This window comes from Haliotis asinina, chromosome 5 (genome assembly GCF_037392515.1).
Source record: "Haliotis asinina isolate JCU_RB_2024 chromosome 5, JCU_Hal_asi_v2, whole genome shotgun sequence".
Classification (NCBI taxonomy): Eukaryota; Metazoa; Mollusca; class Gastropoda; order Lepetellida; family Haliotidae; genus Haliotis; species Haliotis asinina.
Genome location: NC_090284.1, coordinates 42,310,797 through 42,325,281, shown reverse-complemented (window position 1 = coordinate 42,325,281; position 14,485 = coordinate 42,310,797). Strand labels below are relative to the sequence as shown.

The window sequence follows — 14,485 nt, the reverse complement described above, 5'->3', positions numbered from 1 at the left end:
CCACCCGATCCCGTTAGTCGTCTTTTACGACAAGCGTGGGTTACTGAAGAACAATTCTAACCTTCCTCACTGGTATACTTCCAACAATCTACATAGATTTGTCGTAGGTCAGGATCGACTGGTCAGGTAGCCGACAATGTTTTTCAGCATATCATCAGTTCCAAAGACTCCAAAATAAATGCCCATGACGTCAATCACTGCAATATCGCCGGGTGCGAAGTTAAAACAACAAAGGGGTCAAAGGTCGCATTGAAGACTGGCATTTCAGCTATTTCGTTTCGAGTAAAATATTTTCCCCGAGGCTGAATGTGTTAAATGAACTTCATACAGTTGTGTAACACGCAATCGGTGTTTTAAGATTTTTTCAAATTGTGAAGAGATCCCCCACAGGTAGAAGTTAATTGAGCTGAGGTTATCGCCAAATTAAAGATTCTTTGATATGCTGCACTTAAAAACACGAAACCATTAAGTCACATTGACCTTCTTTGTGTTGCAGGAGTTCCTCACGCACCCGTGTCAAGATCTTGTAATCAAGATAAAAAAAATAGAAAGAAACCCCGATTTTCGGTTTCTTTACGCGAAGGAGATAGCGCTATCGTGAAAGGAACGAACTTCATCTATATTCAGAAAGTAAAGAACTCCGCCTTGAATTTGCCTGGAGTCCACTTATGATAAAAATTATCCTTCTTATGAAATTAGAGAATCTCCCTTTACTTATACATACAGGCGATCGAGTTATATATAAATTAAAGGTACATTCAACTACTAAGGGGAACTTCCGTTTATTTGTGTTTTGATGAACTAATCTATGTACTGAAAATTTAAAATTAAAATTAAAATTAAAATTAAAATTAAATCTGGAACTTTAAAAGCTCCCATCATTTGTGATTCTCGTGTGACGGTTTCAGAGACTTTCATTATGTTGAAAACAAAGATACAAATAGAATGACGAAACACGTTATATTTGGGATTATACTTCCTCACTTAAGTAAAGATTGTAGCACTGGTGTTATGTCCAGTAAACCACTCAGCCAATGTGACTTCCTCATTACGGTCCAGACTTCTAGAGTGTCTTTTTCGAGTACCGAATGGGACTCAACAATTTTACTATTATCTGTGCTTTTCTGAGAAATTGTAATTCCAAATATTAGCTCTAGATGTGTTAACTACATTCGAAATGACATCGCGTATTCAAAGAGCTTCATGTTATTTGGATCTTGAAGGAAAGCGCACTGTGAAGTAATTAAGTTATTCGTTTTCGATAGATGAATATGAAACGCCGTAGAAATCATTAGTTTCATATGGTCATGGTCTTTGTCACACAGAAACTGACACACGACTGAATTCGCTTTAGCTGGTTACTCTAATGTGGTATAATAAACAAAATATAATATTGTCAAATTGATATTCGGTATGTGGCAAAATATCAACACAGTTCGAATGCAGTATAAATTTTGTTTATAACGAACACGTGTTGAAACGACCTGGGGCGGCGGGGTAGCCTAGATGTTAAAGCATTCGCTCATCACCGAGAGAACCGGGTTCGATTCCCGGAACAGGTACAATGCGTGACGCACAGTTTTGGTGTCCCCCGTCGTGTATTGCTTGAATATTTGTAAAACCGGGGTCAAACTAAACTCACTCACTCAATCGAACTGACAGTTATAAGCTACCACTACTTACGGCATCAGTCATGTGTTAGACTAAGTACATTTCATCCCAAACGGATGTGGTTTGAGTTCTTAAAACTGCATCCTCTTGGGCTCGATTTGTTGTCTGTTTAGAATCATGTTATTCTGAAGTACACACATCGAACATAGACTCACGTGAAGCATTGCTATCGCCTTCAACAATGCAATTCCTCAATAATTAACACCCCCACCCCCCACCCCGCACCCCCCACCAACTCCCAACTCCTACCCGCGTACGCGTGTTAGACTCTAGTGATTCATCATGTCTGCCACAGCTGAGATGCATTTTGGTAGAGAGAAGTGTTCAAGCCGTAATCGACCTGCTACTGCATGTGTACAGCGTTTAGCAGTTTGCGGTAAGTAGCTTCATTTACTTACATTGAAAATCTTTCTTGGACGCAAATAAATCTAATTTGGCGCTTCGATGAATAGTTGAGAATTGTTGTTTACAATACCACTGGAATAATTATGGCAAGGGACAAAAATGAGTATACCGGTTTTTCTTAGTTTTTTTTATTTTATTTTTATGTCGATTGAAATTGAATGAACTCTTTTTGAATTATGCCTATGTTATTACCCAATCAGGCAGCAGTTTTGGAAATGGTTGGGTAATTGTTTATAAAAGTAAACCAGTTTAACGAAGACGGGAAAATGCGTTTGCTACAAATACACATTACGGCGTTTCAGATGGTGGAAATGTCTGCCGAAAAAAATGATGGTTATATATTTTCAAAGTTAAAATGTTCAATGCACCAATAAGCAGATGTGTAAAACTTTTATACTTAATTTTATAGACTGTATTATCTCGAAGAGGGTGTGGTTTAAAGCCGCTTTTAGCAATGCTCCAACAATATCACGGCGGGGACACCAGAAATGGGTTTCACCCAAGTAGGAAATCGAACCTGGGTCTTCGGCGTGACGAGAAAACAAACTGCTCGCTAGTCTACCCCACCACCAATTTATGATACACTGTGTATGAACAAGTAGCATCAACTTGAGAGGTACAGCTGCACTGCTCTTCGGTTTACATATATCCCCTTGTTAACGATCTCTTGTTGTTGTTGTTGTGTTTTTTGTTTTGTTTTTCTAATTTGAAAAGCTTAAGACGAAACAATCAATCTTAGGAAGGTAGCATGGCGTAATTGACGCAACATTCATCATCAAGGAAACACCTTGCCGATCGATATTTACTATCGGGAGACATTGTGCCAAGTTTTCTCAGGAGCTGGAATTTACTGTGGATATCTGGGAGGATCACGTTAGGCTTGCTATGCCTAGGTTCGAATCTGCTCTGACTGCGATTTCTTTTTTTACGGCACTGTACCCGTGTTCCTGGCTTTCACCAAAGTGGTTAACCTCTACACGTCCATCAAACACTAGCGCGCCGATACCCTTAGGATCCTGGGATAATCTTGAGCTATCAATCCCACGGCTGTCTTGGTAAACTGGATTACTCAATACTGCCTTTGTGCATTACTGAATTCGTAACGGGTAATGGTGGTCCAAGTAAGCGTATACTTATTTTCGCTATTCTGCACCAAAATCTGTTACTATTCAACCTCATCTTCCGGATTAACAAATGTCCGGATTACTGTGAGTGAGTCTTCCGCTCCTTCAAACTTGGAGATCTACAGCTGGACAGTACGGAAGCGTATAAGCAGAATGCGTCCGGTATTCACGGTGGCCAGACTACCGGGCTTTAACTTATAACAAAGGCTATCCATAAAAGATAACAGATTGAGCCATATATCAGGATAACCGCGGGGAATGAGACAAGCCGGTGTCCCTGGTATTCTAACACATCATCGTAAGTGAATATTCAAGAACACGAAACTTCTTGTACATAAATAATGGCTATCGCTCATTAAGTAACTGTTAGGCACACCTGACCGACAATTCCATACTCCGAGTACATACAGAAGTAGTTTAATTGTCATACGTATCACAGGGGATGACCACGACTTGGCGTGGCTGAGAATACGTACATTAACCCGGCTGTCCGTCCCTTGATAGCATGCAGTGTCTATCGTGTAATAAAACATTGGATCATTGGAACAGGTTCATTATTTGACCCGTGAAGGTCCCGGATAAAATAAGCCTTCAGCAGCCTCGGCTTACCGCAATAGGCGACTATGCTTGTCGTAAGTACCGGCGCCATTTAGCTGGAATATTGCTGAGTGCGGCGTAAAACAAAACCCACTCACTCAGTGTTTGTGGGGACGGCTTCATCTCCATGAAGCGATTTGGACTGGTAAAATACTACGATGTACCTATCACAGTAACCGTAATTTCGGATTCATTTCCTAGACCGAAGGCCCAAGTAGTGTAATCATAAGTTATTTAGCTTTAAATCAGCTTTGAACCTCATTTCAATTGTATCACACATTTGATGGATGCCAGACGTTAACCAAGTCATCGACGGCTGCCTAAATGGATCTCACAAAAAAACTCAACATTTTACCATTTTACAGACAAACTACAATCATAACGAGGGCAATTGGGAGCTTTTCCGTCACACCCAAGGGAGAGAACTCTGCACATCGAATTCACTGCCTGACAAGAATGGAATGCCTGTGAAAGAAAGCCTCAGCATCAGAGTAAACGAATGACCGTTTCCTCTGCGTTATGATTTCTATAAAACCATGTTATATGATAGCACTTTTCCCATACTTTATTTTAACCCAATGCCATATGAATGCTGCGACATTAGACATACTCGGGATAACCCTACACATGTTATTTAAAAGCAACATAGCTCTGTCGCCGTTTTTTAAATTAAAATCAGTGTAGTATTCATCAAACCGTGCCATTCAACATTTATACAGCGAAACCAAGAGTGTTTGCGTAACACTATCTAAATACACAAATAGCTAAGCATACTGAAAATACAAAATTTGTTTAAACATTACATAGACTTTCTGAAAGGTCATGGATCTGTGAAAGCAAACCCTTTCAATGTGAGGTGACCATGTATTTTCGGAGTATGTGACGAGTTGTTTATATGAAATGCAAGCGTCCTTGCTTCCTTGATGGGATTCGCGGGGTGGTATTTATATCACATAGCGTCTATCACATGTCAACATGACAGTCTCCCCGAGCACAGTGTAACTGTCGGCGTTTAACGTTTCAGACAAACTCTAAGAGTAAAACAATTTCTACCTTGACTTGTCATCCATATAAAAGGTGAGTGAGTACGTTGGGTTTAAAACCGCTTGTAATAATTTCTATAATTATAGAACAGCGGTTCAGCTTAATGTGGGAGATACATTCAGAACTTTGGTGAAACCCCAGGATATGAGTATAGCTCCAAGAGATCGAAAAACACAAGGGGCGGTGGGAAAGCCTATGTAGCCTAGCTATAGTGGTTAAAGCGTCCGCGTTCGATTCCGACATGGGTGCAGTGTTTGATGTCCAGTTATGGTGTCCACCGCTGTGATATTGTTGGAATATTGCCAAAAGCGGTCACGTTGTCTCATTTTGAATGGCATCCCTTACAGCGTCCTTTAATTTACTACATGGAGATCGGTTCCTCCAGGTCTTGGATACCTCCCAAACCGTGGTTGAGCCATTTTCGTTGCGGTCATGCTGGGCTATCCTGACATCCTGAAATTCTATTCTACGTTCACTTGGGTATATGTGCAAAATACTGGGTCATTCGAATGCGTAAACATGCACTCAGCGACCTGAGGCTGTCCTCACGAAGACAATTACACATGGTCTTCGCAGAGACCTTTACGACACAGGTGTCCGGGAGCCTAGTTTGTTTTATTGTAATTGCACTCATCAAGTGATGACGTTTTGTACAATCAGGATAAAACATGTCTTCCCGTTGTCTGACGGAGCGCCATCGACCAACTGTATGTCGCTGTCAAGCTGATCCAAACGTTTGGTATAGATTCTATGCCCTGCTGATCATACTTTAGCTGATACCAGTGTGTTTGCACCGTTGTGTTGATCCAACTCCACGTAAACCTATACATTGACTGACTTATTCAGTCGTCTAAAGATGTCATTGGATATATAGAGAATCTCACCCAAGTGTCTACTGATATCAAATATATCAACACGAGCTGATAAAGTAACATATGTTTACCTTTATCAATTGATATCAGAGACATGAGGGTGAGATTCTGTTTATCATCCAAAAATCATTTTTCATTAGTTTTCAGTGGAAAATGTACATCTCTGAACACAGTACTGCCATTAGATCTGCAGTGTAGCGATGTCATAACATTGTGACGTCACCACCTTCATGACGTAATAGCATTGTACAAAGTCTGCTGCCAAAACGATATCTTCTAGGAGATATCGACTGATCTCACAAATCTCCTGTGGAACACAGTTTTGGATGATAAATATTGGTTATCACGCGGGTGTGTTTTGGGATGAATAATGTCCTGCATTGGGGATAAACATTGTATTTAGCGAGCCTTGCTATTCTTACTTTAAATTTTATAAAAAAAATGTGATTTCATTTGCCACAGGTGGTGAAACTAAACTTCCTGAGGCATGCCCGCATACCTATGACGTCACAATTTGCATATGAACTCGGGTATATGACCCCAACGTATACCGAAAATATCCATTTGCTTTATCCTACCGAGAAAACTACCCACTGTATGATAAAATATCATAAATGTATTCAGCTGCTGCTCAGTCGCTGCTCAGTTGCTGCAGTACAACCGATGTTATTGGGACTCTTTAATATACTCTCTATATAAATCATGATACATCTGAAAACGTTTTTGAAAACGATTATTTGATTACTTAGGTGAGCAAGTATCAAACTTATTGTCAACTAAAAACCATGTTACTTGTTGAATCTTCACTTTCAGCCGACATTCTTTTGTATCTTGGAACTTTTATAAATTCAGGCATAACAATTTACTTTAGCAAATGAAACAGGAAGGCATTGTAATGGAATTGCTAGAGCGTAGCTTTGTTTTCATTGTCAGAGTAAAAAATACACTCCTTGTAGAATATATGTCTTGATGATTTGTCAACGCTATGAAGATGTAAGAATAGAATGTTTTCATTTAATAGAATCATGTCGAGTTTTTATGAAAAGGTCTTGAGATAGGAAATAATTCAATTTATGATCAGCATATGAGCTGAAATGCTGATAATTCGGTGTAATATCTCAATTGTAATTTTACAAGAACCTCGTAGATTTACCATGTGACAATACTGATACAGTGCCTTTATTGTAAGACCAGCATCACCACACTTGTAAATGAATACTGTAATACAGGCCATGGCTTTGAATACATGAATAAAACTGCCTGTATCTGTGTCTAAACATATGTTACTCAACATTGTGCCCAATATTACTTACCTTATTCTTTTCATTATTCAACTGAGGCCCTCTAGGGGTCCTCAGTTAAGGTAATACTTCATTTTTTTATTTCTGGGATGGATTTTAAAAATTATCAAAACTTGACCCCAAGGATAATTTAAGTTTATATATTTGTTGTTTTAACACTTCATGTCTGAAACATATAGAAAAAAAGGTATTTTGATTTCTCAAGTGGCCCTAATGTCATGTGTCTCAAGAATCTTGTAAAGATGTCTCAAAACATCAGGTTCTAAACAGATATTCTGTCACTGCTTTAGCCAATAAAGATTTGTAAAATCTAAGGTGTTCTTTACGTTTCTAGAGCAGAAAACATTTATTGATATATTAACCTTTACTCTAACATTCAGTGCGTAAGTCATCAACAATAAACTTTCCATAACATTTTATCCTGTCATTTAAGAATAATTACAAAGATTGTTTTCCTTTCTTCTTTTTCTTCTTCTACACTCGGCAGGAGAGAGCAAAACAGTCTCAAATTCAAGCAGCTGCTTATGCAGCATCCTTCCCGAGACTGCTGCAGCTGAAACCTATCTCTTTACAAAAACTCAAAAACTCCTACTAACCGCCGTTGAGCAGGTCTGGCTTGGACACCAGGCGGTATATAAATCCATTATTTATTATTATTATGTTAATAGTGAAAATACTTCTGCTCTTTTTCATTTTGTTGAGTTGCCAGATGTGTGAAAAGAAAGTTTCGTCTGGGACCCTGAGATGTATTCAATGACATGTTTTCCACTGGTGATTTACCAACTTTTAATAAGGTGTATTAATTGATATATTGACGCTATCGTGGCTGGATTTCGACATCACCCGCCTCGTACCTTCTCACAACTGATGATTATAATATCAATCTTCTCTCCAAACACCTTGCCTCGAAAGAAGTCACAGAGCGAGTTTTGACGTTTGCTTTTGAAGAGCAGTGTATTTACTGCTTGATCCCTCATGGAGGTTAATTTTCATCATGATTGCAATAACAAGAAGATGCTGGACAAATTTTATGGATAGCAACTTCTTGAGTTTATTTTCACGACATTTCGGGGCTTATCCTAGCCCCCTCATCAGGTTGAGCTGAACTGAACAGTAAGGCTTAACTGTTAACTCTGCTCATAATATATAAAATTTGTCCTGTATTACTACGCCAACTTCTAAATGCCTTTGAAGAATCACAAGAAGTTGAGTCAAACACATACTGACAGTAAGAGAAACGCAACTGGCTTTTTGTCAAGTTTTTAAATAGAAGACATAAACATCACCACATATTTTCATGAGATTTAACTTTTTTCGAAAATTACATTTCTTTAGCTGTTCAGAATATATATCTTTGGTTAAAGTTATTTGTACTGAAGTGAGTATAGTCATGGTTAAAAGACTTAGTCTTTTACAGTGTTGGACCTGTTGGTACTTTGATCCCCTGCTCCTTCGACCGGATCCACGCTCGTCCTTTATCTTAAAGCACCACACAAATGATCTCATATAAAATACAAGTTGTATACGCATCTGTGTAAGAGATCTGAATCACGAGGAATATACCATCCATAACAGACATACGCGCCAAAAAATGAACTGAATTAAAGTACGTGGACGCGTGGGGCCCCATCATAAACAGTGTGGTACACTGTGATGCTTATTTAATTAATATTCCAGTAACTTAATGGCGGCGACACCCGATGTAACCTTCACACATAGCACTCACGTGGGAAATCGAACCTGGGTCTTCGCGAACGATTTAACCACTAGGCTACCCCACTGCCCCCCAGACCTTGGATTAGTCTAAGTCAAATTGTAACTAGTGAGTATAGTTTTACACCGCTTTTAGCAATATTCCAGCAATAGCACAGCGGGGGATACCAGAAATGGGTTTCACATATTGTTCTCAAGTGGCGAGTCGAACCCAGGTCTCAAATGACGAGCGAATGCTTTAGGAACTAATCTACCCTACCGCCCCTTTGTCAGATCCTAAATGAAACGGACAATGCATGATTATTATGAGAAATGACATTTCCAAGAAGGGAACAGTTTATAACATATACATGTACTGGGCCAACCTTTCCAATCGATTTATTGGGCAGAAAGGCCATTCAGAGTTTGTCAACCATTTCTGCGTTTTACACGACTGAACCGCTCTCGCCTTCTTTATTCCACAAAACGATGTTTACGCAGTGTGTACAGGGTTATGCGTTATCATGTCGCCAAGCACTTGTCCCATCTCAGAAATACAGCAACCGCATGCAACTTTTCAACCCACACGTGTTTCAAACTGGCAAGTTCTCCGAGGCATACTATGTTAGACCGGCAGTTTGGCACTGAAGATGGTTCAGGTTAGACCATTTGTGTAAACCCTAACATAATGTCTTACGGAGAAGTCATTCGGCACACCATGTGTCATCTCGCCGGGAGAAATCCATTTCGGCAGAGGAGTCACTAACTCACGTCACTATGACATTTGACGACACACTCTGCAGCAAGTCAAAGCCGTTACCGCATAAGCACATTGGTCGATATCACATTATACTGCAGTTTCTACTCAGTATCGAGCGTCATATTTGGGAATACGTGATGATGGATCAGTCGTTTGGCACTTCACACATACATCAATAAAAATACCTCCCCATTTTCATCTTCGGTATTATACTTATTAAAAATTAATATATGTTGAAAAGTAGTATAAACTTGATCGTCACAAAATGTTTGAAATATTGCCGACGTGATATTAGATTTTATGGCAAGCACTCTCTCACCCTCAATTGCTTAATTAAACTCAGACTGGCTATTTAATTATGCACTATATAGTATAGGTATTTTTTAAAAGAACATCAGCTCGTTTTTTTCAGTGGATTCCATTTTTTCACATGCGTGATTTAAGTGTAAAGGGTTCGAAGCTGAAGCTTGTCGTGATTCCTGCAGCCTTGGATCCTATCCGTCATCACTTGCCTTTTTCCGTAACATGATGATATTCGACTTGTCCCGTGATAACACGAGTTGGCCATGAAAGTCGTGAATGCATGTCTTAGCGTTCGAAGTTCGAGTTGCAGACAACGCCGCAAAAGAGGTTACGATACAAAACGATACAGTGTAATGATTAAGGTAATAAATATATATATTCTATAACGTTTTTTTTATATTAGCCTTATGTACTTAACGAAATGAGTCGAGTGCACCCGAATCACAACAACACCAACACGGAAATCAAATGAAACATACAAAAGCGTCTATTGATGGAATATTTAGAGGGGTATTTAAAGATACCATTGACAATATACAAAGCTCTATTCTGGATCGGTGCGGTTATCAATACATTATTCAGAAACATGTTACCTGGTATTTTCTGTTGAAAGGGGTTTGGAATGAGAGAGCATTTGTGTCAAGATAATGGACGTTAGGAATAATAATACACTAAGCTTTCGAGATATCACTTCCTCAATATATCGTTGCAAAATTGGTGAAAACAAACACACTAGACTGACATCGTTCTTTATGCAGCTGCTGTACGCTTGGTCTTTCATTAAAGCATCTTCAACAGACAAGTTCCACGAGTGTACAATACAGCATTTACAACGAATACAATATGAATACAACTAACTTAATGAAGCAAGAGTTCATTTGATAAATTAATACACACCACCAGTCGTGTACAATGTTTTGGCTAATAAGGAAAATGCTTGGGCCAATTTGCTGCACTGGTAAGTTTGAAAGAACTCAAGTAACATTTTCCTCCTCTGATAACTAAAACTATCGACTGCATATCACCTTAACACTTCTTAACATTTCTGAACCTCTAGCATATAAAATATCGGTTCAGAGCAGAACTGTCTGATCCAGACTCGACAATTTACAGACAGTCGACAATATAACCGGAGTATTGATAAATGCGGCGTAAAATAAATTCACTCACAACTACGGTGTTAATATCTGTTCATCGCTGGATTGTCTAGTCCAGACTCGATAATTTACAGACAGTCGACAGTATTGCTGAATATTGACAAATGCGGCGTAAAATAAATTCACTCACATATGGTGTAAACTACATGTTTTCCGTCACTTCTTTCGAGTAGAAAATGTCGCAAACAGCTTAACTCTTGTTATGAAAATGGGGTTGTTTCTTATCCTGATTTGAGTACTGTAAGAGGTCACTTATCACTGAATCGTTATTTTGTAACAGTACCGTTGGAATTGAATTTGGTAAGTAGTTCGTTTCCGCTATGCATTATTAATAACAGCAATGCTCTCTAAATGTCGAGGTGGGTGCTGTATTGTATCAATGTCTGCGAGGCTTAGGTAGGTTTCTCGATCTTTTTCGTCACTGAGTGACTAAGCCACTTTAATTTCTCGGTTCAGTGTACCACTGACCAGATGTGACAAAAATAAAATGATTTATTTTGTTTTTATTAGCCAGCACCTTTCATGATTGAAAGTGGTTTCACAGTGAAATATGGCAATACGTTCGATAAAGTGTTACTTTCATCGTAATGTTTTGGGAAATACAAACTATTTCTTTGTCAGGTTTGATACAGATAACAGTAAATACCTATTTATACAGCACTGATGTGTATTCCTTTTTATGTCCGTACCCCTCTAAACCGCCCTACACAATAGTTCAATATAGTGAAACGCATTTTTATATGATTGTTACATTTTCAACCAAAGCTAATTGTTTATCAAAAACATTGTAGGTTCTGTTCAAGAGAGAATAATCGTGTTCAGAGATAGCTAATTAATGGTATGAGTGGGTAAGTGAGTGAATGAGTGAATGGAAAAGGTACAATCCAAAAATATCATCCCTGCTATGTTTTTCACAATCACATATTTATCAAACACCTTAGGCAAATACGTTTGTTCAAACTTGCCTCTGTTCACCCAGCAGAAAACGGGTACCCGATGGGATAAGGCATGTATACTATTAACCATCTAACGCTTCAAAGGAAACTTGTGAGCGTAAACACTGCAATTGTTATTATAATTCATATCAACAATATCTACATATTTCTAATACTCAAAACAATTGCATGATAAAACATTATATGTTAATTGCAATTACATTGTATTTTAATCATCGACATGCCTTATACGTCAGTCAGAGATACTGAAAAGCGTGTTTCCCATATATACTGTCCTACTGCGTTTCAAAGTAACTTATTTCTTCGACCGCAACGACACTGCTCATAAACTGTGTCACAGCGTACAGCGATACAAGGATGTTGCAAATAACTGCTAGCATGTAGTTTCAATTTAGCCTCGATTAGAACAGTAAACATCACCCCTCAATCCCAGCATCCCGCCCCCTCTACCCCCACAACCCACATACGCTTCCCCCAATACTATGTCAAAGCAGACATCACCCATCCATGTCCTCCGCAATACCATTGTTTGATATTATTGTTATCATAACCTCTGAAAGATGACAGCTGTGCATCGTTGTCAGAGACGGATAGACAATGTCTTCGTTTTTAAGGACCTCGATAGAGTAATATATGTTGAGTTTAGGCAATAGAAGATATGTCAACGTGGCGAACTCCCATCCTCGGTTGTACCCCGGTATTGTATTACAGTAGTGTAGCTCACAGCTAACTGACCTTGCATTTGTATTTTAAGATGATATATACGATTGGTGGTGAATGATGTGATGGTTTTCTGTGGACATGATAGGTTTATGGATAACCTCTTAAGTCACTGTGACACCCTAGATATTAGTGACATCGTTACAACGAGAATGATTTATGACTTTGAATCATAATATTTTCATGCCTTTGTTGATGTTGTCATATTTGAATATTACACGTTTTACACAGCCTACATTCAAACCCTTCTCAAAACGACTGAACATAAGTACCACTTGTCGATCGCCCGCAGTGGAAGGATTGGGGTTAACGATGTATGTCATGTGTAATGATGCAAATAACGAAATTAAAACTTACTTGATTTTAAGAAACTAGTATAATCCGACGCTAAGCCACGCTGATCCCGAAATCGAGAACATGAATTGACCCACAAACACACCACGAGGAAGGGAAGACGACTGTCACATGCGCTGAGCCTTAGTGAAGTCTGTACCCATATCCTCAGTCAGTCCTCATGTGCCGCGCGCTTCACAGAGCAGTTGTCGTCTGCTGCAACAGATATATCGTCTGCGCGGGACGTGTCAGTTGTCTGGGGTATACACAGCATATACTGAGTGTCCGTGATGGTTACAGCTACGAGGGGACCTTATAGGGGTCATTTAGTTCACCGCGGAGACAGCTAGGGCATGCGTATGTGTTGAATATTGCAGTGAATGAAGCTATCACCCATTGATGGGAAATTACATTCCAACAGATTCGCGGGAAAGACGCCGTGGATGCACTCATGTGGGAAGATAACTTCTAGTAAGGGAGACCCATGTGTCAGTAAGCACTCTATGAGAAACTGGGCAGTGTGGCGAAAGGGGTACCCGCGATTGACCCGAAGGATTGACTGGCTACAGACCAGCTCGTACACAGTGCACACACTGTGTTTTTTCCCATGACTGGCTAGTGTTGAGACAATGAGGGAAATATCGTTGTCGGGACACTAGCTTGTCGACCTCAATGTAATAGTTTCTGGGCGCATCACAATCGAATGCGGGCAGCAATTATACTGCACTCGGTGACACACAGGTTGATAGTCATAACGTATATATCTTTATACATCAATGCTGTGAACGCATTTTAGCGTGGGATACAAACATGCAGTAATGGCGTGTGTACCGTCAACATGCCGTAACATCTGCCCATTTCTGGTGTCCATCGCTGTTATATTGCTGGAGTAATGCTAAAAGCGGTGAAATCAATACTCACACACTCTTACATATGGTTCCCGAAATAAAAGTTCCTTATTTAAAAATATTTCTCCACAAGTTAGAGATATATGTAAAGGGATAGAGCGTAGAATTGCGTCGATCATTTTCTAACTTGACTCATGTGTTGATTTAAATTTATGCTCCTTTGTCAGGGAGACCGACTGTCATAAACTTGTTTACGAAGTCATACGAACTGTGAACGGATCACAATAACTTGCCTGATGTGCCAGATGTAAATAGGTTCAGGAACATGTGCAAGGACGATAACCTGATTGTAATGATATTGTAAATGTATTGACTGTAGTTATGAATGCGCGTGACACAATGGCATGTAGGCTGTGACCATGTCACAGTGCCCTGTGTGTCGTGAACATGCACGTGGACATGTCATAATGTTACAATAATATCTTTATGTCTTGACACGACTTCTGAGCTTCGTTTCGCGGTAAACATGATAATTTCGTAGCATCATTGTTCTAGGTTGCAATTCATTAGACTGTTTTCGTGTCTCCAGTATAACATCATATATAAGTTGTTAATACACATGGCAGGTCTTCTCTCGTTATAACTCACTCACTCAACCATCGGTCCACTCACACAACCCCTTATTCACTCATTTACCATCAC

At 39.3% G+C, this 14,485-nt stretch overlaps 1 protein-coding gene across 2 annotated transcripts in view; it reads right to left on the bottom strand.

The window, feature by feature from the left end:
• Positions 1-13,101, bottom strand: part of LOC137284518 (receptor-type guanylate cyclase Gyc76C-like) — a 150,984-nt gene extending 137,883 nt beyond the window's left edge. For both annotated transcript variants that reach the window (XM_067816351.1, XM_067816352.1), the window contains exon 1: positions 12,960-13,101. The gene's annotated coding sequence lies outside the window, so the exon portion shown is untranslated. The remainder of the gene's footprint in view (positions 1-12,959) is intronic.
• Between the last annotated feature and the right edge of the window lie 1,384 nt (positions 13,102-14,485).